This window comes from Bacillus rossius (genome assembly GCF_032445375.1).
Source record: "Bacillus rossius redtenbacheri isolate Brsri chromosome 4 unlocalized genomic scaffold, Brsri_v3 Brsri_v3_scf4_2, whole genome shotgun sequence".
NCBI lineage: Eukaryota > Metazoa > Arthropoda > Insecta > Phasmatodea > Bacillidae > Bacillus > Bacillus rossius.
In genome coordinates, this window is record NW_026962011.1 from 1,280,559 (window position 1) to 1,304,158 (window position 23,600).

Below are 23,600 nucleotides of genomic sequence, written 5' to 3' on the forward strand. Positions count from 1 at the left end.
GAGGATTGAAATGTCTACTCTGGTTCAATGGGTTCTAGGTTCCAATCCCGGATTTAAAATGGCCGTATGTTGCATTTTGAATTGTAAGATTATAATAAGTTCAGTATCCCTCAACCCGTTTAGCCTACCGTCATAATAGTGAAAAGCCAAATAGAAAAAAAATTGCTGTCTGTAAAGTCGGTTTACGGACGATAGTTTAACGTGACAACGTCATAACAAAACATTGATGAAATGATTGCATACTTTTATGAATAAAATTGAATCATTTTTATTGAATTATCACTATTTTGTATGGATACAAAGAAGGAGTGAAATGAAATCTACAATTTAATTGATAGGTAAATTTACTTTTATTTGCACTCATTAATTCAAAAATGTTTATTACTTTAACGAAGAGATTATTTTAACTACAACTTTTATACATGTTTGCTATTTAACTTCTTCCAATCTGTGTTATTCTGTTAAGGATAGGACGACGATAGGAAAAGTAGAAAACGAATGGGAGTGTTTCAAGTTTAATGTGCCTCGAAAAAGTCAAATCGATGGTTGTTCCAATCGAGTGGAAGAGAGATAGATGCGGCGCAAGCGTACAATGAGCCAAACGGGACACATTGTAACGGGACAATGTGCGTAACGGGACACTTTTTCGTGCGTGCAGCCGGCGTTCATATATTTATTAGACTTTGTCACGTCAAAAAAAAGTAACTTCAGCCACGTCACAGAATGCCGTCTCCTGCCAATTCCTGACTTCGTTTTAAAGACACTGACAACAAACAGCGAAACAGAACCCAGGGATATATAAACAGTGAGAAACCATGCCGGCAATTTTTTCCGGAACGATTTCGGAAGACCATAAAAAAAATTGAAAGCGGGTAGGCCCCCAGAATGCGATTACAGTTCTTATCACGATGCCAATACTTCGTTCCGTGCACATTCGTTATTAATTAACTAGTCTATGAGTTGGTTTGACGTCTCGTCCTCATCGGAATCAAAAGAGACCGTGAATGGTGATTGAATGGTGTGGAGAAAAGTCAGTCATGTTTCCCCACTTACGAAAACTCCTGGTTTTGGCCACGCCTCGAAACGAACCCAGGTAGCTGTGGTGGAAGGATCTGTTATTTATAGGTATTAGTAAACAAACCATCGTAAACCCCAAACACTAATTGTATTGTCTTTAATTAAGAAGACGAGAAAAATTTTAAAAAATAAAAATAAGTAGCTTAAAACCAAATGCGTTATTTAAATGTAATATTTATAATTTAATTTAAATAAAATACATTTAAATAAAAGAGCGCGAGTGTGAAAAAATATTTGTCACGATATCGGGCAAGCACGTGTATGGTGCAACGAGAAACGAGATGTAAGAATCTCAGAGATACGAAAAACTGCGATAGTCGTAAAACAACAAAGTGTTTGATATTTCAAAACCAGATAGCACAATTTATTTTGTCTTTAATGCACCGGGAAATGCGTCCAATTTTTTGTATGCCGCGTGTCTTGTCAAAATTCTTTATATCTATTAAATGCATAAAACATTTTCGAATTAATAAACTATACAAATGACAGCGACTGTATGGAGGATACTAGGTTGTCTTGACGCTTCAGAAGCTTCAAGCTTACCTTCCTCGGTTGAAATAAATTTGTTTGTTGCGGCTGTACTGGACAGCAATCTAACGAATCTTATGTCACCCCCCACTTAACAAACCCTTCCCCTACCTTCTCCTTAAACCAGACTGACAGGCGAAATATTTGTCTACAAATTGGCATGACGTCATGCTCGACGAATGCGCCTTTTGCATCATTCTTTAGGGAGTTGGATGAAGGTAAAGGAAAGTGGTTTGTTGGAGAGGGGGGAAAAGATTATGTACGGTCTCACTCTTCCTTGTCGGATCGCGGATTTATTTATCGTGCGGAAGCACATAATCACAGCGCCTCTCCCCCTTATATCATGCCCGAGGTCTCGAGGTAGCATCGGCTAGAAAAGCCTAAGATTCATTGAACCCCAATAAGTCCCGAGCTAGCTGTCTCGCCTGTGCAACTTCGTGTTCGTGATTAATATAACCATTTCTCGATATCTCATTCATTTTTGCTATTTTAGAGTAATTAAAATGTAAAAAGTGATCAAAACTAACCTATATTTTACGTTTACAACAAGAGTAAAAGAATTTGTGTAAGTGTTGGCTATTTTACACATGTTAGAAGTTATTTTTGTTTTGATGCACCATAATATTTGGAAGCTAACACTATGCACAACTGTAACCTTTAGTTCGACTAATACATAAAAGATAGCGCAGCCTTTCGTAATTCTAAAGAAATGTAACAATATGTTAAATAGCTTCGTCACCATGTTTTGTTTTAAAACTACATAATTATAAGTGTTTGAGTTTACAGACAATTTCAGGGATAGTCTCTCTAAAATAAATTCAATTTAGCACACAAATTACGCTTGGTTCTTGCAACGGTATTCACGGAAGCGAACACACGGGTGCATGCCGCCGGGCGCGAGTCCGCCGTCTGCGCGGAAACGCGGGCTGTTTATTCGGGCGTGTGACTCGGGGTGAGTGAACGCCAGGTTTCTCCTCCCACCACTCTGGTTAGGGAGGGGGGGGGGGGTGCCAGTGACGTCACGCCGGGAGGCGCGTGGTTGGTTCGAGCTCGGCGCACCTGCAGAGTCGACGCGGCCGTAACTCACGCTCGTTCAGCTCTCCGGAGGCCCGCTTCTCTCGAGTCATTGCAAGATTTAAGTGTTGGATGGCGGAGAACTTTTAAGGGCGCCGTCTGGACGATGGAAGAAAGCCACTGTAGACATTTACCTCTATATCTCTCCTTTGGAAAGAACTTGAGATTTTCAATTTTTGTTTGGGCAGGAAAGGAGTAAAAAGAACATTCGACGTCGGTCTGGTGGATTTAAGTTGTCACATACCCACCTTAACACTTTTGCGACCCCGCCAATATCACGAAAATGGCTCTTTTCAACCTATTTTTTTGTACAGTAAAAACCGTCAGAATTTAAGGAACTCACCAGTCAGACGCGCCCTGTACCTTCTTGCATTGATTCCTGCATTTAAACAGGTATGTCACCGCGGAAAATTCTTAATGGCAATACTAGAGGTAAACGTATGCACGGGCGAAACTGCTAGCCACCTCGTGGCGCCCTCTGCAGCTGTACCGGCAGCCGGCTGCTATCTCTCCCGCCGCGGTGGCGAGGCGCGTAGTCGGAAGGGGGGGGGGGGGGGCCTCGACTGCTCAGGGCGATAGTGGCCCTTCTCCTCCTCTTTCCCCTGTCGGAGGAATAACTGAACAAGAACGTGTAAAGGAATTACGGAGTGATATTCACAATGGACAATTTCATGTATTCGGGGACCATTCAAAGTGCAGTGAACGAGAATACTATTGTGATGGTTCTAGAAGCACAGAAGAGAATATAGTTCCAAGTATGAAAAGTATGGGCATGTGGGATGAAATAATGTCAGAAAATAATGTGGTAGTTCATCATGCAGAAAGGCTCTTGAAAAACATGACAACAAATAGAGCTGAGTCTTTTAATAATAAAGTTGCAAAGTTTGTTAGTGGTAAAAGAGTCAACTTTTCTCTCCGTGGTGGATACCTTACCATAAGTGAACTTTCAGTTATTTCGTGCAATGCAGATGGTAACGAACAAGCCGAAATTCACAAAAACTTCACAAATCACAGTCCTGGTGAATATTAAAAAAAAAAAAAAAAACATTTAAAAGCAAAAAAAAAATTCTACTGAAAAAAGAAGAAAAGAGGCGCTTGGAAAACCCCACAAAGAATACTAACAAGAAAATTAACTTTTCAGAAGACTCACATTATGGCAATGTTTCTCAGATACCAGACATGAATCCTGAAGAATACGAAAAGAAAAAAGAAGAATTTTTGAGAGGACTGCAGTGCGACAGCAAAAACAAATTCAGGATATCCAGTCATCAACCACTGGACAAAGGCACTGTATCTTGTGGAAATGTGAAAGAGCAAAGCGTCTGACGGCTTCAAATTTCGGAAAAATATGTCAAATGAGAGAAACAACACCGCGCTCTAAAACAGTTCAATCTATTTTATATTCAACCTTCTCTGGAAACAAAGCAACTAAATATGGAATTGAGAACGAACCTCATGCAGTCACTCAGCTGGAACAGGAGGTGGGCTTAGTCATAATTCCTTCAGGACTTTTCATTGACGAAAATATACAATTTCTAGCAGCATCGCCTGATGGGCTCATTGGTAGTGATGGCATCATTGAAATCAAATGCAAATGCCAAGACTATGCTTCCTGAAACGGTAATTCTGGAGGAAAAAAAAATTATTTTTTGTGAATTGAAGGATGGAAAAATGCATCTCAAGATCGGTCATATGTACATGTACCAAATTCAGGGACAACTCCATGTTACAGGTCGCTAATTATGCCTTTTTGTCGTTTGGACTCCAAAAGGAATGCTTTTTCAGAAAATCACAAAAGATTACCATTTCTGTAAAAGTTTAATGGAAGAAAAACTTATACAGTTCTACATGAATTCATTACTGCCAGTAACACTAACGTGTCATGATGTAGTCCTTCAATGAAGATATTTAGAAAACACGGAGGTTTTATTTCAACTTAAATATTGGGTTTTACAATGTACTTTTTATAGGACTAGTATTTATACAGGTAATATGCCAAGTGTCATTCTGATTGGGAAATTATGTTTAACAAGAAAACCAGTTTAAATGTGCTCGTGCATATGTGTGTGGTGAGTTTGAGAAAACTGAATGCAGAAGGTGATTTCAAACAGAACATGTAAAATTGGTATCTGCATAAATAAGAAAGTACTTAAAGGTGTGAACATTGTTGGAAAAAATGTTTATTTTGGGATTGTATGTAAATACATTCAAAAATTTAATTAATATTTAACACAGTTCTATATTTAAAAACAATTTTATTTTATGGGTTATCTCTATGCATTATTTTCTTCTATTTTGTTTGGTTTGTGGATTCTTAGGTATATTTCGAAGAAAGACTACCTATTGTTATTGAAGCCGTTTCCAAAGTGCGACTGCAGGAAAATTTTAAGATGATTTTTCGTTTAATGTTCTATAGATACCGAAGCCATCGTGAAATCAAACGTTTGTGTGTATATACATATACAATTTATGGACACGATACTGCCTTAATTGTGCACAAATCATTTCCAAACTGGTAAATAAAATATAGTAATAAAATTTTGGTCGAATTCTTTAATGGGAATAATCCCACCAAAGTGGTAAAATGGGGAAGGTTTTGATTAACGTAACAATCGCTTTAAATCCCATAGTATGACAAATACTGCATCGTTTGAACGTATTATAACTCGTAGGAGTAATACCAAAAACCTTTGAATACATTTTTTTGATACGACCAACCATAAATGCAAGGGTCGGAAAAAACATGAGTTTGAGGACAGAAAAGTTCGTAACTTCCTTAGTAGACACATCATCAAATCTGTTAGTATTGTTTGTAAATGTTATTATTTTTAACACAATTTTTTGTCTGAAACAATTTTTGATAAGCCAAACGATTGCTCAAGGGGTTGTAATAGCAAGGGTAGAAATATAAAAAAACTCAATTCCCATAGGCCTACTATGTACAATATTAAATACGTTATTATTTATGGTAAAACCCTTAAAAAATTAATTATATAACAATTAATGTTAGATGTATATTTTTATTTTTTATCTAAAACTTTGGTCCAAAACAATTATTGATTAGACCGCAAGAAGTTGAAAAAAAACTCATGTGGAGATAAAAATAACTAAACAAAACTTCCGTACCAAGTACCTACAGTATCAAAGTCATTCATATTTTTATTTTACTTTCTATATATTGCCAAGAACGTTTATATGAAGTAAAATATTATGTAACCAGCCATTACTCCAAGCCGTGGGAATAAAAACGGTTAAAAGACAAAAAAAATCATTAACTTTTTAGTTGATATACTATCAAAAATGAAATAATTTATGCAAAACTCCTAAACATTATCCAAAACCTTTGGCTGAAACAATTGTTGCTACGACGAACTATTTACAGTTACAATAGAGGTTGAAAACAGTTTTATAGTTCCTATCAAATATGTTGAAATTTATTTTTTACTATCTTCATATTATCATAAACAATGATCCAGAGCAATTTTTTGTGACCACTTTACGTTCTATGTTATTCAGTCCTGGATGAATTGAACTAAATCTTTTAAAATAGTTTTGGGACATGGAATAAGACAGTGTTCATTCGATCAATTTTGAATATTGTAGAACGTACAGGATGCTTAAAAAGTTTCAGAAGTTTATATAAGTTTTTTGAACATTTCATGAAGTGATAGGTACTTCGAAATCTACCTAAACCTGTAGTCTGTGCCGAGAGGGATGGATTTCGTTTACTCAATTTTTCATACTGGAAAAACTGTGTAGTGCAGTGCTTATGAAGAAAGTTGAATGACAAAAATTTATTTTGCAGCTGCCTTGAAGAAAATGTTTTTTGCTGTAAGGTATATTTTTATTTTGTTACTCGAAGATTTAATATTATTGAATAAATATTTTTCTTTGATGATTTAGATTCGTTTCATTTGTCATCAAACTTTTTTAAAACTTATCTACTTTTTATTTCATACCAAACATTCTTAAACTTAAAAAAAAATTCCATTATTAAAACTCAAAATGTAACAGCCGTTAGTAAAAATGTGTGCCTTTTAAATAATTTGTATTTAAAATATAGCTACTACTGATTTTAGTCTGGAAATTTGCCTGTTTGCCTACGTATTTATGACACCCTTGAGACTGAATAAAACTGCCCGCGCCCTTGGTGCAGAAATGCTGTTAATTTAGTAACCGATCAAAATTTAAAAAAAATATATAGATAAAAATTAAGAAAAAAGTTCAAAAGTTAAACATTTTTGGTATTAAATATATGTAAATTAAAATGGTCATTCACAGCGTGACTGTACTGCTGGCACCATAGAGGTTTTCAAGTAGTTTTGCGAATAACCGGGAAAACATCACATTTTAATCAATCATCAATGTAAAGTAGTGTCCAGACATGTATTTCTAAGTCAGTAATTCAGACAGAATTATTTTTTTACGTATGCAGTCACATTTGTCTGTGTGACATATACACAATAACTTATTGTTAACACGTTAATATCAACCACTAAAATAAGTATTTTGCTATATCGCTACACTCTAAACATATATGCAATTGGCACGCCGGCTACGGTAAACTAAAGGACGCAGAAAGATTCAGACACATAGTCCAGGCATTTTATAAGAAAAAGGGGTCGATTTATGGACAAATTGTAAGAAAAGGTTTTATTTTATCAAAATTTGCAGAAAAATTCGTAGAATATCATGTCCAAAATCCACCGAAATCCACTTTATTTTGGTAACGTTTTTTCCGGGATTTGTCCCGGAAAAATGGGGAATAAATTAATAATAATTAATAACTGGAAAACGGTGCGTTCTACGAAGAAATGTACAGACACTAAAATTAAAGAGAGCTAAATTTACCATAACATAACAAAAATGTACAAAAATCCACTAATAAATACTATTTTGTTTTCTGGAATTCGTCCCGGAAAAACCTAAACTATTGAAATAAATTGAAAATGGCGCATTTTATAGCAAAATTTTTCATGACAAAGTTAAAGTACACAACGATTTTCATAATACATTACAAATACACAAAAATCAACACAAAATAGGTTTTTGGTTTTCCAGAAAATTTCCTGAAAAAAAAAAAAAACGAAAACGTTGTATCGTACGTCAAAGAAAGTCGTAACTAAAATTAAAGACTTTTTTGTATTAAATATAATTTCAATTCACCAAAATCTGCTCATATATATATACATATGTATATAGTTTTTTTTGTGACTCGTCCTGGAAAATCTTTAAAAATTCAATAAAACGAAAACGGAACATCGTATTGAAAAAAGTTTCAGTGGGACAAACAGAAGCACACAAGATTTCCTATACTAAATCCAAAATTCACTGAAATCTGGTAAATAGAATTTATTTTGTGATCGGCCACGGAAAAAGTATTGAATATTTAGGCTAAATAACAGAAAGAATTGTATCCCATGTCAAATTATGTCAGATCCGAACTATATTCATTTTCCATAATATATTTTAAAGTCACTTAAATTATATTCCTTTTTCAGTTAGTGATGTGTTAAAACGTTTTTAAAATCTACCTTAATTATTTTCCAGAAAAAAATCAGACTCATTTCAACTGCTTATCGTTTGAAGATAAATTCGACACGTCCATTCTCACAAAACATACCATACAATTAAATTTACACAAGATTTCCAGTGACCTGTTTCGAGAAGAAATAGAAAAATATACATACATTGGGATGCACTCTGCAACACACAATACTGAATAAACATGCATGGATATGTAGGAACACCCTACCTTAAAAACCGTCACAGTAACTGCAGTCCTCGGGAGGTAATTCACGCCGGTTTTTACAGGTTGATCCATGACAGTTTACAGAAGCAGAAGAACATGAGATGCCGTGTTTCCTACTACTGCAGTTGGATGCACCGCAACCATCTTCCTTGCAAGTGCACCTGATTACCTTCAAAAGGCATTCCGGAGCTGTTGACTTGTCTGTCGAAATTGGCAAGAGAAGGTGGCCACATTTTCTCCATCCCCATTCTTCTGGATTCATCTTAATTCCCTTCCAGTCTTGTATCTGATAGAAAACCCTTAAGAAATGGAAACGAGCTGAAGCACTAGTTGGAGGTAACTGTTCTGGTTGTACACATTTGTAACTAGTAGCTGCTTTCTCACTAAACACTTTAAAACGCAAAGTGTCGAGTGTGTCACTTCTCGACCCATTGTACAGGCGTACTGGCAGCTGTTCTCCCGATTTTACAATGTCTTCTTTTGATACACTGGGAATACTATCTGAAAATACTTTCGCAAGTTGCCTGAAGGCACTGTCATTCTGGATCAGATTCAATATTTTCCCCTTTCCTATACCATAGATGTGTGATGTTGTGTCACATCCCATGAACGCATGGCAGAAATGAATATTACTACAAATTTCATCACCGAGCTTCAGCTTTAGCTCCTTAATGTGATATGTTTTCTTCTGCCTTTGTTCACTTTTTAAACACAAACAGTTATGTGATTGTGGATCAAAGTAGTAGAGTAAAAGGACAAGTAAATCTGTGTCTGTTCCTATAACTGTTGTCAACTGTTCTTTTGCACATTTTAGAGCTTCTTGGACAATGTAAATATCTGCATCACCTGGTGCTTCGACAACAGGACATTCTGCTAGGCGTAAATGTATTGCTAATAACCTTAAAAATTGTCCTTTATTTCGCTCGTTCAAAAGAAACATATCTTTACGGAGTGATAGTTGCATTTCTCCTGTGAATTCAACTACAGGTGATGCATTACCTCTTTTTCTTCTCATATGTGCTGTGTCTTTAGTACTGTGAGTTTTCCCATATCCATCAAATACAGTAGTTGCTAATCCATAAGTTTTCAAGATGAAACGCACAGCTGAGCGATCTCGTTGTAAATTGCAGTATGGGGCCAAGGTAACTGATAAAGTAAATATCCTCCGTCAATGACATATTTAATCGCAGTTGCGTTTTCATTCACTCAGTACAAGGGAATGGGAAATCAATCGTATAAATAGTAACTATACCAGGACAATAGTGCATAAATTTTAAGCAAATTTTGATAAAGTTCAATTATATAATGCAACCTTTTGCCCTTAATTTAATTCACGATTTATTTTGAAGTACGGTGCACGGTTTCCGTTTTTTTTTCTTTTTATAACTTTTTTCCGGGACATTTCCTGGAAAACAAAAAAAAAACAATGAAATGTTGATCTGTGTGAAATTCTAATATATTATGAAAAACATTGTTTACTTTATCTTTTTCCTAAACCATTATGCTGTAAAGTGCACAATTTTTAGATTTATTTCATTTTTAATATTTTTTCCGGGACTAATCCCGGAAACGAAGCAGAAGTTATAAGCGGATTTTCTTGAACTTTGGATATGTTATGGAAACGTTAATTTCCTTTAATTTTTGTCTCTACAGATTTTGTCGTCAGATGCACCGGTTTTGAGTTTTTTTTCCGCGTTTTTCCGGGACAAAACCTGGAAAAAAGTTACCAAAAGAAAGTGGATTTCGGTGGATTTTGGATATGTTATTCTACGAATTTTTCTGCGAATTTTGATGTAAAAAACATTTTCTTGCAATTTGTCCATGTTTATTTCATATATGTACATATTTCCTGGACTAACATGGCGAGGCGGCAGGGCGGCTCTTATCTGGCCAGCAGTGTCGGCGTGGGGAGGAGGGTGGGTACTGGTGGGGTGGGGCAGTGAGAAGGAGGAGATAAGAGTAGTTTCGAATGTCGCCACTCAGCTCCGGGCAATAACGACATGCTATGTACGCGATCACGCGTTTACTCTCTAGCCAGACGGCGCCCTTAAGGCAAGGAAAAATATTCGCGGTTCTATTTCTCGACAGGCTACAATGTAATCAATTTTACCTTCACGCTATGTGCTTCGCCAATAGTTCGAGACACGATTATTCCGCAAGATTCGTCGGTTAGAAAAGTAGACGATTACATTTACTTCGCGTTGATGGTTTTGTTGGGCCACGTAATTTTTCGCACAAAGATTTACCAGACCAGCGGTGTGGCATTGTCTGTAGCTCGGTTAATTTCAGGTACACGTCTACTGTTAGCCATCCAGTGTGGAAGCAAACTGTCCTCAATGGCCTGGTCAAACAGGACAATGGCTTCTCTTGCAGACGGCCGCCAATTACAAGGGAACAATCGCTAGCGCAGGCATACCTTATTGCAGTCTAATGAGTGAGCTATGAGATTTTTTTACGAAATATTCTTGCTCCTGGTGAGTGGATTTCAATGCTCTTGCCACGCCCTTGACGATATAAATAGGGACCGGAAAAATTCGCGGGTTCAATGACATGTAGGATGAACTCCATAGTTCTACCTACACTCGGTCAAATGTCACCCATACATTGGCTGCTGTATTGTGAGACGTCCCAACGTATACATCTTGCATACATTAAAGTAAACATGTTTACATTAATACGCGTAAACTTAAATAGTCTTTCATTTTATTTCCGATCAATTTGACATAACAATTATTTAGAAACTTGACCTTACGTGTAGAAAACAGGAATGGTCAACAGGCCGGGCTATATTTACTTTATTTATTTTCTAAGGCATTGGGCAGAATTTTTTTTTCAGTTCATTCCAAGTTTTCTGTTTAGCTGGGATGCATGAATGCGTCTATGCCTTGTGAAATAAATGGTTTATTTTCTTAAAGGTACATTAAACCTACACTGGAAAAATATTTTTGTACTGTAAAACATGTGTTTGTTTGGAAAGTATCAAAAAAATTTAACACTGTTTATTCCAATACACAATATTCTCGGGAAAAAAAGTGCTTAGTTTTTTGCCCCGCTAAATTATCCATTAGAAAAACTGCTTATTCATTAATTTTTCTTTCGTGTTTTTCAAGATTATACGATGCATTTTGTTACATACTTAATTCCTATAACTCAGGTATTTTATTTTATTGGATTAAATAATCTTTCCGCGTTTAGATAACCAGTATGGCATTTAATGTATGGCCCATGTTTCATTTTCCTTTAGATTCCAGTTTTTTGCGTGTTGAAATTAAGTATTCATCTTCTCGCTTCCCCCCCCCCCCCACACACACACACACATGAAAGAAAACGCACATCATTCGTGTAGCGTATTATGTATGGGTAGAATTTTATTGTAGAATAAAGTATCACTGAGAAACTTTAATGTTAGATATCAATAATTCTTTACAAATGCAGAAAAAAAGTATGAGGATAAATTCGTCTTTACCATTTTCTTCGTAGGCTATAACTCTGTGCTAAGCGTTACAGGTAATACTTCCATAAACTGTATATTTTTTAATTTATAGTTAAAAATCGGACTTTTCTTCAGTCACTGTTTTACTTATTTTATTAAACCTTTACGTGGTTTTATGAGTATTTTCCGAAACTTATAAATGCGGTTCTTTATGCTTGACGTGGAATGAGTCCTGATAGTATTCGTGTATAATGTGATACAGCTGACAGGCTGAAATAATGTTCGACAAGAAGTTAATACGCTCCATGTTTTTGTCTCTAGTAACTCGCTGCAAACTGTTGATATTTATGGGTATACGTAACCGGAAGATATTCAGCGTACAGCATACACACTTATAAGATTACCTACGAGCTAGGACTTAAATGTGTTTTTTTCAGATGGCTACGTCAGAAACTAGCTTCACATAATCCCAGTCATAACTTATGTTCTTATAGTTTTTTTTTCCTTCAGAACTTGGATGTGTAGAACTTTCACACACTGAAATAATTTTGGAATTAAAAAAAAACTTTTTCCGTTCTTAGCCGCGTCACAGTAGTAGTCTCTCTTGGCGTTTTATCGTATGGATTCCACATGGAGGTAAGAAGTTAGGGAGTGGGACATTTGGAATATTTGCCATGTTTATAAAAAAAATAGAACGACCCTCTACTCCGCCCTGTTACAATTGTTGCAACCTTGCAACTAAACATTTTATATTATGATGGAGTTTAATTTCAATTCCTTGCTGATGTGTTGTAAACATATTTGCTACAGTACTCATTTCATGATGGATCGCATTTTTCGATCATTTATTGCAAATTGCTTTCAGGGTATTAAACTTCTAGCGCCAGCCTTTGTACATAGAAGAATTTTCTGTACTTTTACAACAGATTTCTTTGGAAACCAGCTGCCAATAAATAGCTTGTAACATTTTTTTTTTTTTTTTACAAAAATTGGCGTATAATTTAATATTTTGAATTTTCATTCAACAAAATTTCGTTTAAACCATTAAAAAGATAATCGAATATTACGCAGCTTGAATTTATTTTGTTGTATCATGCTTATACTGGAAAGCTATCCAGGGGACGGTTTACAAATAACTATAACTATTGGAGGTACTGGGACAACACAAAGCATAAATGCCTTGATAAGAATCCGAACCCAGTATTACTGCTAACACTATTTTGTAGTGATATAGTTGTTTTCAAGTAAATGAAAAAAAATATATATATATATATATATATATCTAAGTTTACATGAATATTTCTGTTCCATTTACAACCATTGCTAACCAGAGTGACTTCAACTTTAGAACAGACAGCCACTCCATGAACTAATACCTCCATGGGAGCTCAGCAGGCATCCTCGGGGGCTTAGAGGCGACGCCGGGCGACAGATCGTATACTGCCGAGCGGGAGCTCGTCGAAATTCCGCTGCTTGTCGACGTGTAATAACTTCTCACGCGCGCATTGTGTCGGAGGAAGTGGTAGGTTTCTGCCGACCGTAAATACCTGCCGGGCTTCTCCCCCCCCCCCCCCCATCCCCCACCTACTCCGCCGTTCTGTACGGCCGTCAGCACGGGCTGCCGATGCGGGCTCCCGGTCGATTGCGTTGTAAATCCGCCGTTCGCCTCTTTGTGCTGCGTCTGCCTTCGCGCCCGTCTGGCGCCCACGCAACAGCGCATGCGCTGAGATGCGTTGATAACGTCCTCCCTTCTCCCCTCATCCAGCCTTCAACCCGTGGGTATTCGGAGCCGTGAATGCAGGACTGCCGCGGGCTGATCTGCCCTTGACCGTGGACAGCCTTCAGCAGCCCGCAAGCGTGACGGTGACGCGTGTTGCATAGCTCAGCTCGCGCTCGCTGGACTGGGGATTCACGCGTAACTTGGAAACATAACTTAGAACAGTCATAACTTAGAAGTCTCGAAGAAAATCAACTTAATTTATAACTGTCGTAAGTGAGAACGATCAAAACACACAACTTAAAACGTCATGACTTAGAAATAATATAACTTAGAAATCACAACTTAGAACTATCATAACTTAGAAACTTACAACTTATAACTATCGTAATTTTGAAATACAAGCCGATCCACATAACTTAGAAACGTCATAACTTAGACCTACACAACTTTAAAACACATAACTTAGAAATGTAAACTTAGAAACACACAACGCCTAATCACGCAACTTAGAATCGTCATAATTTAGACAAAAGAAAGGCATTACATAGACTATTCTATCTTGTTTGTTTCTAAGGTGTGTGTTTCAAAGTTATGACAGCAACCCGTTAGACTGTAATATGGTATACCTACGCCAACTATTTCTTCCTTGTAATTGGTGGCCGTCTGCAAGAGAAGACGTTGCCTTATTTGACCGGGCCATTCAGGAAGTGTTTGCTTCAGCTTTGAATTATTGTGATTGGTGTGCTGACAGTAGACATCCACCTGAAAGAAACTACAACAATTACGAAACATAGACGATTCTACAGTTTTTTTTTAAAATCTCAGATAGTCTCAGAATCTTTTCTCAAAAAAAAATACTTTCCCCTAATTATTGCAGGCCTGCGATGCAGATTCTGAACGTTTTGAATCTTAACAGTCAAATCATTACCCCTATTACTAGGGCTTTCGTTAAACCTTGTGATAATAGTAGATACCTCTAGCCAGAGGTGTATTTGTGTTCTGAGGCGGGATGATAAGTCCGACATTCGCTGGTGCTTCTAGCGCGGTGTCTAGGCTGTAGACTGGCGCGCATTCTTCTCGTCGTGCATGGGACAACTATGAATTTTGAGCTATGGCCATGACATTGGGTGGCGGGGAGAAATGAGTATAAAATTGGAGTGCAAGACTCTTCTATAATCGCGCGAAACATGGTCTCAAGTTCCCGCTGTGCATCGGGCGACGTCACCCGACCACGCCCGCCAGGGGTCGCGACCGGGCCGCCCCCTCCCCCCCCCCGCCCTCCAGGCCCGAGCTCGTCGATCACGTGGTCGCGCATCCTCGCCGTGATTCGCATCTCGCGGCAGTCGAGGTCCGCGTGCGGTGCCTCGGCAGTACCGACCGTCAACACTTCCAGGAGGAGCACATCATGTTCAGCCTTTGGCTCCTTGGTATTTGAATCATGTGAAACGTATACTGTAACGCAAATGGCACCTAGGTTATTTAGGAGCTATTTTTTTTTGTCACACAGAATGTGTGATTCGTGTGCTTGCAATATACACTTACCTCAAGAAACTCATCCAAAACACAAAACATAGACGATCCTACAGTGACACACTGATCGTCTGTTAATAATGGAAAGTCTGTTTGTCGTGGCTACGATAAAAGCCGAACAATGTGTGCTTTTCAAATTTTACAAATTTTCAAAGAATCGTAAGCTATGGAAATGTGGTAGAACCATATGATGCTAAAGTTAATGGTAGAAATAATTACGATAAATGATGATTTCTTTCAGTGGTCTTGGGCCTGGGAGGAAGTTTTATGTAACTGAAGAGTTCTCGACCCAGCCGTTAATCAAAGCGAGTACCTTCCGTTCTCCACTGAAACGTCCCGGCCACTAGAGCCAAACGGTCTGACCGCACAATTGATACAAACGCATAATCTCATGATGGCGGTTGTGCCAAATTATAACTTGAGATGATAGGTTCTCTCTCCGCTGATGACTGCCTGGGTTGTAGCCTTCGGCGACAGGGATCATCTATCTATTCGTCCCACCGTGCACAAGAACTATCGCGTGCATGAAGTGTGATTCGGCTGCCAGACGACGATAGTTCGGCGCTGTTCGTCGACTGCCACGTTGGCAGAAAATTATGCTCGCTTCAGCAAAATGCGTGTTTGTTTTTGGTCAAACAAACAAAAAAAAACAACGCGCGTAACTCAGTACACGTGATAGAAGTGAATCTTCTTTGACCATTCAAACCTCGACTCCTAAGTATATCGTAATGGGTAAAACTGCAGAGAGAGAGAAAGAGTGAAATAAACAATTATATAAATAAACATAAATTAACAAAATTATTACTCACTTCAGAAAAAGCTGAAATCTTGTTGTGCTGCCCTCGGCCCAAAGACTCCTCTACTAGGTGCCAGAAAGTGGGGTGGCGTCGACGGGCTCTCTCGGGGTACTAGTGTGTCTCCCGACCATTTGGTCCACGCTGGCTCAGACTTGTTGCTTAATAAGGCAATACCGCAGCAGGGTAAGCTGCAACTGTACTGTCATCATAGCCATTGCGGGCCTCGAGGTCCGAATGCCAGATCCGGGCATCGAACCGCGGGCCCGCGTAGAGTTCCAGGCCGCGGATTGCCGCCCACTACCTCTAGTTGTGAAAATAGATATTAGGTTTGAATGGTGATGTAGATAACGGATGTTTGGTGGCCCTGAGGTGTTGTGAGTTGGGTGGTTTGACGGGGTTGCAGTAGGGACTCGAACCCGTGCTGTGTGATTTCAGGAGCACGGTGGGAGAATGTAGTGTGATTTGGGTTCGTGGGTTCGAATCCCAGTGGAGAAAGTTTCAGCGGGCTGCATGCCCTGCGCTCTTAATTTCGGGTGTATGGGTTGTTAGCTGGCTATGGTTTCTGTTCGTATTGGGCGAACGAACAGTTGGATAAGTTATAGGATGGTGTATGTTGGTGGTGACTGTGATTTTTGTGGAACTTGTTCGCAATGAATGGTAGACCTGAGTGAAATGTTGTATGAGTACACTCCTCGAGGCGACAGTCCAGCCCCAGACGGTCCCCAGAGAGCTCTCTTCCTTCGGAGGCCGCCAATGGAACTCCTGGCTCACCTCGAGAGGCTTATTAGCCATGTGTTGTTTATGCACATGGACTAATCGCGCGATCTCGCCTGCTGGTCCACACAGTCGCGCGGTCGGGTTCTCGTCAGGCGGGAGAGAGTCTGTGCCCCTGTCCGTCCTCCCCCTGCTCTCGTTGCTTGGTTTGCAGGGTCCTGGGTTCTTACCGGTGACCCCAGCTGCTCCCTCCTTCCGGCTGTCTGCTTTGTACCCTGGAGGATCTCCCGCACCTGTGAGCATTCCCGGGTGCAGGCGGCTGACAGTACAGCCGCGGCGCACTAAGCGCAGCGCCTGCGTGCGCCGACTGCTGGTTTGGGCATTTCTCGACCGTGCAGCCTCTACGTGGACCTGGGTCGAGGCCCTAGTGGGTGCACACTGTTGTTCCCGGGGTGCTGGGTCATCCCCCAGTGGCACGCTGTTTTTGCCCTGAGGTGGAGCATGCTGTGGGTCGGTGGTGTTACTACCCACTTTCCCCTCTAAAGCGTGAGTGCGGGGTTGACTCTGATGTCTGGGGTGTTTCCACGCTCATCCCACAACCCCGCGTCTCTAATATCTCGAGGGACGTTGAAACAACTCATTCGTTCAAAGGAGCCTAAATTCTTATTTACTTTCGAATGTCTTAAGGATCGGTCTCACACGCACTGTTATTTTTTTTCGTCAATATTATTATAGAAGTGCTACCTGCCTTGAATTTTTTTTTTGTTATCTCACAAATTCTTTTAACGTATACCCATCAATTATCATTAATATAATGAGTGCAAGTGTTCGTGATTATTATCACTTGTGCGACTATTTACACACACTATATTACTCTTAGTACTCATCCGTTGAATATATTTACAGAAAAATAAATTCAACAGAGGTACCATGTTAAAATTGAAAAATAATCCTTAAATAATTTTAATTACAAGATATAGGGAATAAAAAATCAACATAGGGAATGAGAACGGACCTAGAGGCCCGCCCGTAGACACGCAGAAGAAACCATGTGATTTTAAAAGTGCTCGCGATATCAGAGTGTTGTCTGTTTACAGAAATCACATAAGATTGCACTGAGGGCAGATGGGCGGTTCTGCTTCCGTATTTCGGTTTTAAACTGCATATTTAGGAGAATGAAAAAAACAACAAAAACGCGTGTTTTTTCAAAATAATTTCTATACATGAAACGCTCGGTAAAGATTCTTGAAAGCACCCAAGAGCTTTGCGTTACACCTGCGTCTTCATTTTCTCCGCCACCTGATGTTGTGGTCCATCGCTCCTACGTACCTACGACAAGACTACGCGCCAGTTCAGAGGCGATGTCGCGCTAGAAGCACCAGCGTGCGTGTGTGGAGGGGGATGACCCCCCAAACGTGTTGCCGCGAGGGGCAGCCCCGGTCCGCGGGTCGCGCGTAAAGTGCGTAGCCGTGTTTGGTCTCGCCTGCCGAGAATAGCAGCTCGCTGCGACGGGCGGGGGCCAAGCCTCAGTCCCCTCCATTGTTTAGTCTGGAGTCAGGAGAGGGCCGGCGCGCGCCATTAGGACCGCAGGTGCGAGCTTCCGTCTCTCTCCTCCTCTCCCCCAGCCAACACCCGCACTCTCGACAATGGAACTCCAGGTCGCGGACCCGCGACGGCACGGACTTCGGGCTACCGTCCGGTCGCGCTCAACACCTGCACTCTTGTTCGTGTTGTGCTGCTTGGGGGAGGGAGCCTAGACAACCTACATACCCTGAAGGCGTCGGTGGAGAATACCTTATTTGTCTGACCCTCCCTGAATAGTAATTTTAAGTTGTTATCTTTAAAAATACTGCGAAATACAATTTATTTAGTAGGAGTAGCAGCTACCCACGCTCTTCCGGGCTTTTAACATCATCTGTTTGTCTATAAAACACATGACAAGTCTCCATTGTCCTGTGCGTGTGTGTGAGAGAGGAGGATTAAAAAAATAAAAAGTAACAATTATAGATTGTTATAACTCTGTCTAGATCATTTAGAATATTTTTTTTTCTCTCTTGGGTTCTTTTCTGAAAACATATGCTGCGTCTGGAAACATTCGCGCGAGTGAAGCATACTAAATCCTATTAAACTCAAATTACGGATTTTTTTGTTGTTGTTGGCATTTCTGAAAATCTATTTTGACATTTGATTCTGTTTCTAGTTATCTTTTATTGATTCACATATTAAAAGTAAGTGTGTTTCTGACTCTGGTCCAGTTACAAACGAATAGCAAAATGTATAGTTGTTTAAAGTACCATGTCATAAAACAATCCGCTAATTCTTCCCGGCTGGCCTTGGTAATATGATCAGCCGTAATGTAAATCCAATGAAATTATTTAGTTTGAAAGTCTCGTCTGAAAATAAGCTCATTGAATTATGCTGCACTGGTGAAATCCTCTTAAATATGTTCCCAGTTTCTAGCAAATGACGTTCTTTAACGACTTCCGAACACCTTAGAATGGCAAAATAAAAAGTCATTCTTGTGCGTAAAACTATTTAGGGTCCGACGTTTATAGTCGCATAAGTTTAAGCCGTAGTCTGGTTTCAGAGCAACGATTCAATTTGGGACTGCTGTACATCGCAATTTACGACATAGATTTTCCCTGTTTCTCCATTTCATGGATTATGCCTTCAGTTATTTTAGAAGCTGTAAGATTAAACTTACCACGAACGGACTGTAGCTTCCATCGAATCACGAACGTGTGTATGCATTCTCTCACGAAAGGCCGTAGTAATTATTTTTTTCTTTTGTCTTTTTTTTCCCCTTTCAAACACCGTTGACCGAAGCACCTTTGACATGTTCCCTCCTTCCATCCTTCCGTTTGCCTGAGTTTTACGATCACGGGACGCAAGCAAAAAAAACCAATTTGGTGGTTTGTTTTTCTTGGGTTGGTATTATGAAATCTGGTGTGTGCTGTCCAATTCGAGATCCTTTATACCCACCCTTTTATATTCTTGTTGATTTTAGAGCCGCGTGGTGTTGGAAAATCGTGTCGAGCGCTGTGGGGTGTCGGGTTGCTTTTCTCCCACAACCGGACCGTGGTAGCGTAAACGCAGTGAATGCCCGAAGTATTTATTTATTTATTTTTTTTTTTTGCGGGTTATGGTCGCGTGGGTCCCGATCGTTATTTTGTCCACGGCTCGTCCGTGACTTTTGAAAACAAACTCAGTGTGGTATAGTGGTTCATTAAGGCCATTCGGGCCTGGTCGGTTTTTTATGTGTAAACATCTTAGATCTCGGTATACGGCATTCGGTGGGGGTAGTTTCGGAAATGTGATGGAAGTCAGGGAACGAAATGTGTAACAACCACGGTGCTGCCATCTGTGGTGGATAGCGCGAACTAAAGTTCATGGAAAAAATAGAAGGTAAAACTGTCTAGTATTAATTGTTTAATGAATTTTAAAAAAATATGGGCAGGCAAAATTTTAATAATTTCCTTTTCGAAAATCAGTTCAAAAGCCGTGGTTTAGTCTTTTTTAGTCTTTTTTTATTTTATTTTTTCTGAGCCGTTTCATTATTATTATTTTTTTTTAAATTTCGTTCTGCAAATCGAATGATTAGATAGTCGACGTAGGTATCTTCTACGGAAACGAATCCTATAGCAACGGGTCTGGAAACTACGTGTGATTCACATCCAGAAATGCAGTTGAAAACACAATTTACGTATGTTTATCACGCTTGGCATTATTTTAAAGAATTATCCTTTAAATTTCGTGTCCGAGTTTCGTATTATAAGTGTACCTATTTCAACATGAGAACACATGAATTAGCTCGTTACCAAGATTAGATGTTTTACATCTCTGGCGAGTACTGAAAGACTCGCTCACTTTTTTTCTTGGGGCGTTCCCCATTTCCTGGTGCTCCTTTCCAAACACTCTGCGGAGAACGGGTCTAGCCCGTACTTTTCCGCAAGCGGAAACGGGGCAGACGTTGCCATGGGCCGGTAGGTTTTCTCGGGGTACCTGCGGTTTCCTCTCCCATTAATTTCTTCAGTGCTCCACTCTCGTATCATCGCCTCTAATTTTCTCTAATAATTACGGTGTCAACGAGTTCATAAAGGACCCACCTATCCCCGGGGGGAGGGGGGGAAGTATTCAAGCTACTGAGGCGGGTTTATAAGTGTGAGGCTTGCTGGTGCTTCTAGCACAGTATCGCCTCTAAGCGCAAGGCTCTGATCTGGCGCGCCGTTTTCTCGTCGTGCGTACGACAAAAATGGAATATTGGCGGCAAACATACATGGCCGAAGAATGAAGATAAAGGTGTAATGCAAATCACTTGAGTGGGTTCAATTCAAAAATCTTTTTCTAGGCATTTCATGTTTTAAAAATTACTCTGAAAATAAGCGTTTTAGTTTAAAAACTAAATACAGTACCAAAGCTACTTTATCCGCCCTCAGCGTATTTTGAAAAGCTATTTTTTTTTTTGTAAACATACACAACTCGGATATCTTGAGCAGTTAGTTATCAAATCGCGTGGTTTCTTCTAAAGCTTTGCACACCATTTGTATGCTTGGCTCTTAAGCCAAAATAAAATATATAATTAATGATTTTCCGAACAGTCTTCAGTTCTGTTCGATTCACAGCGAGAAGCAGCGTAAACGTCAAGCGAAAAAATATTATTATTAATAAAGTTTTGCACGTAGCATGAACGTATGTCTCTTCGATAATTGGCTCGCGTGTTTGTGCTGCGGTAAGAAGAACAAAAAAAAAAAAAGACAGAGCACGTAATGCCCAAGTTCTGTACAAATAATCGGCAATAAATATTTCGCGATGCACTTGCCAATGAATCTTGAATGTTAATCGACGACAAAGGGGGGAGGGGAGGAAGGCGGGTTCACGTAGCAAATGCTGTTTTCGCGACCCGGGATGATTTGTTGAACGTGAATGACGCATAGCGCGATCGAAAAAGGGGATCGCGGTGAGTGTGTGAAGTCGGGTCCGAGATTAATGTTGCCTCGTCCATCTTCAATTTCCATTCAGAATGCTAATGACCTTTGCCAATTTTTTTTTCTTTGTTGCAATCTCACACCAGACCTCTGGACTTGCTCTGCAAATCCGCCTGTGCGGGCCGATTCTCTGTTCGTCATTTTCATGGCTACGTTGGCGGCAGTATAATGTGGCTTTCACATCTATCGTCAGAGCGTGTCAGTAGTTTGAATCTGTGAATTAACAGTAACTTACGCTGTTAATAGCTGGTTAAATATTTGACTACATTGGGAATCTGTGCCGAAGGTGGAAGAACTCATTGAAAAATATCACCGATACATTAGCGAAAGCTGAAATGAACTTTAGGAATTCACAAATTTAAGTTAAGTGATTTCATAAGTCAGATGTTACATGATGACGTAATAAAATATGGCAGTGGTGACGCCAGAGGTTAAAGGTCACGTGATGACTTAATCAGAGATGGAAGTGGTGTAGTGACGCCATAAGTCAAAGATCACATTGTGACGTAATAAAATATGGCAGCAAAGATGTCAGAGGTCAGATCTCATACATACTGACTTAAATAAAGATGGCGGCGGTGACAATTTTTAATATGGCAATGGTGACATAAGAGATAGAATGTCACTATAGTGACGTAAGGTTTCACCTCTGCGAACTCCGATGCCATAAGCCACTGCTCTCGGACCTTTATAATCTAACTACTTTGAGTTTCCCATATACATATTTCAAATGCAGTGTCTTTATCACCCGGAGTCAAGCGATTTAGTCCTGTTTGTGAAATATAGTGTGCCATTGTAGATTATGATAGACTCTGCACTGGATGTGCACTTTTTCAATAAACTACAAGTGAATCATCACTCAGCTTAGGTTTACAATGTTAGAACTGATGAATGGAAATGGCTTGAATAAAATACCCATTTGAAATCATTATTTCTTTTCATCAATAAATTATATTTATTAGTTTTTAACTTGAAAACGGTCCTTGTTTAGTTACAGAAATCGGGCCAATCTTATTAATTAACAAAATGTTATGATCCGTGTTATTTCAAGCCAAAATTTTTTAACACACAATGGGAGTGAGGTTCACTGATCATCTGCAACAAAAACAAATGTTGCCAACTTTGAAAAAAAGATTGTACTTTTTGCAAAATTCTAAGATAAACTTAACTTGGTATTTGATTTTAAATCTGCAGTACTAGTTATCTTCTTCAAATATACTAATTTTAGGTATATTTCAGGAAATACTACCTATTGTAGCCGTTACCGTGGTGCGACTTTCGAAAAATTTTTATATAGTTTTTCGTTTCATGGTCCATAGAACCCAAAAACACACATACACACACACACACACACACATACATATATATATATATATATATATATATATATATATAGGGTGTCCGTGAAAGACCGAACTTTTTTTTTGTATCAGATAGAGAATAAATTTCTGAGACACAAAGTCTTTGCCGATTTTTGATCTGACCCATAGGTAATTAGTAATTAATTAAAATAGTTAACCAATGATGAGCGCGCACATGCTCGTTTACTGCTGCTTGCCCCCTTACACTCTTGGCGCGCCGTGAGAGACAGTAAGCAGTAGTACCTCGCGCTTCTCTCTCTCTATCTATCTCTCTCTCTCTCCCTCTCTCTCTCTCTCCCTCTCCCGGTAAGCACAGTCCCCCCACTCTTCTTCTTTCTCTTAGAGCGCGCTCATCATTGGTTAACTATTTTAATTAATTACTAATTACTAGAGACCTGCAAAATTCGCGGATTCATTGACCTCTAGGATAGACTCCACAGTCCTTTAAATACTCGCGGAAATGACACCTGTTTATTGGCTACTGACGCGAGAACGTCTCAACTAGGCTGTCCGTAATTCGACACTTTCTTGGTTTAGTGTTTCCCATTGGCTCACAGTTCCCCGGATAAAATGTGGGCCAATCGCAGAAGCGGTACGAAGGTATAGTTGTTTTGATGCTAGCCTATCGC

General features: G+C 39.3%; 1 protein-coding gene across 2 annotated transcripts in view; it reads left to right on the forward strand.

The window, feature by feature from the left end:
• The window catches only part of LOC134542200 (uncharacterized), a 1,033,251-nt gene that overhangs the window by 491,338 nt on the left and 518,313 nt on the right, over positions 1–23,600 (forward strand). The gene's annotated exons all lie outside the window — the stretch shown is intronic.